The sequence below is a fragment of the Montipora capricornis genome, chromosome 11 (assembly GCF_036669925.1).
Source record: "Montipora capricornis isolate CH-2021 chromosome 11, ASM3666992v2, whole genome shotgun sequence".
NCBI classification, from domain to species: Eukaryota; Metazoa; Cnidaria; class Anthozoa; order Scleractinia; family Acroporidae; genus Montipora; species Montipora capricornis.
Window position 1 is genome coordinate 14074709 of NC_090893.1, and position 2500 is coordinate 14077208.

At 37.0% G+C, this 2500-nt stretch overlaps 1 protein-coding gene and 2 long non-coding RNA genes across 4 annotated transcripts in view; 2 read left to right on the plus strand and 1 right to left on the minus strand.

The window, feature by feature from the left end:
* Positions 1 to 2500, plus strand: part of LOC138023904 (uncharacterized) — a 39311-nt gene that overhangs the window by 19098 nt on the left and 17713 nt on the right. The gene's annotated exons all lie outside the window — the stretch shown is intronic.
* LOC138023906 (uncharacterized) overlaps positions 12 to 2500 on the plus strand; it is a 6818-nt gene continuing 4329 nt past the window's right edge. Inside the window, exon 1 of the long non-coding RNA XR_011126841.1 lies at positions 12 to 1533. This is a non-coding gene — a long non-coding RNA (uncharacterized lncRNA). The remainder of the gene's footprint in view (positions 1534 to 2500) is intronic.
* The window catches only part of LOC138023905 (uncharacterized), a 3923-nt gene continuing 3846 nt past the window's right edge, over positions 2424 to 2500 (minus strand). The window contains exon 2 of the long non-coding RNA XR_011126840.1: positions 2424 to 2500. This exon is cut by the window's right edge and continues 1433 nt beyond it. This is a non-coding gene — a long non-coding RNA (uncharacterized lncRNA).

A 2500-nucleotide genomic window follows, 5' to 3' on the forward strand; every position in this document is an offset into this window, starting at 1 on the left:
TTTATGCAAAACAAATATTGATGAAAAAGCAAATAACTATTGATAGACAGTTTTTAGAAAGAGCAGAAGGAAGTTTCCGGGACGGTCGATCGAGAATGAAATATTTACGACATGAAAACAACATTAATTTTGAACCGTGAATATCGAATATAAAAAGTTACGATCAGCGATAAACATTTTGGGAGATTTTTGCTACGTTCAAGTAAATTGCAAAATCGAAAGTGACATGGCCGGAATTCAGCGGGCGCCGTGATTAAGTTACCGCGGCATGTTTACTCGCCAAACAGTGAAGCATTTGTGTCAAATGATGGCAAGATACCGGGTTTTTGTAAGTTTCTTCTTCTGTCAAGTGTTATAAAGTTTGACAATGAAGTGAGCGAAGTCAAAACAAAGATCACAATCGCCCAACTCTTGTTTATACAAAGTCAAAATTTACTCTCCCAGACGCGTACGACGTTATTTTCACCAGGTAATTCCATCATTTTGGCAATAGCAGCTACTTTATTATTCATCTGCGTCACAAGTTTTCACTGATTTTGGGGCTCATTTTGTTGAAACTCAAGCACGCTTCCAACAGGCCTGTGAACCCTTCCTGCTTACAGAGCAATACTAAAAAACTTCTCCCATATCACATTTCAACCTTAAGCTCGAAAATTCAATACACAACATGATATTATAATTCACAAAGGCAGAAGATACGACAGAATCCTTTTCCAGCGAAAATTTTATTGAAACAAACAACATATTTGCTCTTAGAGGCGAAAACCTCTTCCTATTTCATTGCGTGCGTGAAGACAAGAAACTCAATTGTGTCAAATTATCATGTACTTCAGGTAAATACAGCTCACTTTGATTTCGTCTCGACGGGCGATAGATTGTTGTCGAAGTCCAGTACTCGTCGCTTTTGAGATTCATGCCTAGTTTATCCAACTGACTTTCCATTATTGAGCTCCATAAGGGTATATTTTGTTTACGGATCCACTAAAACGCCATTCGCGTTGCATCACTTTCGACGCCATTGCAGGCTAAGTTAATGATTCTACTGTGTCCACCAGAGAGATCTACGCAGTTCCACTACCCTCTCGATCCTAAGAAAATACGCGCAGAAGGCTCTATACACAAAGACACCACTTACCAGGGGAGTGACAAGCAAGACTTTTACCGACACGGAAAAAAAAAAAAAGAAAAAAAAGAAAAAAAAGAAAACAAACAAACTAAACGCAGACCTCGACTGGGTTTGCCCATAGGCAACCCAGTAATCCAGGTGATCTGGTGACGTCACTGCGCGAGACTAGGGAGAAATTTTTAATGCCGTATCCCAAAAGGCAGCACGCGCATCACTGTGAGGAGGTTGAATGATGGTGGCCACTGCGCTCGCGATGTTTGCCGTCGGGAATTGTTTTATTCTTCACTAATACCGTGACTTGAACTCATAATGTTGTTGTTAATATGGGAAATGTTGATTTGGACGGTTGGAAAACATCCTTCGACGGCAAATCTGTCCCGATTTGGATGGAAGCTTCGTGCAACAAGGTGCATGATCGTATATGAAAATCACTTCGTGTTTTACTTTTGCTTTTGATGTGTGTAATTTTTATACAGTATTAGAGATACTGTTTTCCATCAATGTTTCTTGTTTGTGTTTGTTTATTTGTTAAAGACTCCCTAATGCCTTTGGTTTTTAAAAGGGAACATTCCGCATTCAAAGAGTTTTCTTGTAGTATTGTTGGTTCATTTGGCATTAGTCTCAAATCTTATAGCCGGGCACATGTGCCCTACTAATCGGGGAGACAAAAGGAAAGAAAACAAAAATACCATAAATCTAATCTAATTCACAATTCAATGCCAAGAAATATAAATGTATGTACACATATAATTTAGAAAAAATTATTATCAAGTATGTAAAGTTAAGTTTTCTAATTTTGTTCTCAAAAACACTAACAGAAGGTTCCGATCTTATTCTTGAATTAAGTTTGGACCACAAATGAGGTCCGAAGTATCTAAGGCTGTTCTTACCGTACTTCACTGTGTTAAAACTGTTTATTGAAAAATCAGTATTTCTAAGATTATATTTATGATTAGGGCAAGTAAATAAGTCTATGACGGTTTTGAGTTAGCAACTTGTTTTTAATCTTGTACATAAATACTGCGATGTTTTGTAATCTTCTGTTATATAAGGTGGTTAACTTGTAATTAGCTCTCCTTAATAGTAGTTCCTCATAAGGTGATTTATAGTCACAGTATACAGCTCTCAGTCCACTTTTGTTAACAAGTTCAAGTTTGTTTTTAATACTTAACTTGTTCTTATCACAAGACATTTTGAGAAACAAGTGGGGAAGAACAATTGAAGAAGTAATTGGAATATACCGCATTCTCAGTAAGGACGAAACTTTTGATAAACTTAATGACACACGTCAAGAATTGCTAGAAAAGATTGGACTGACTTTTAATGACTTGGGAGAGGTAGTTGTTGGCTATATTGACATTGAGAAATACTTAA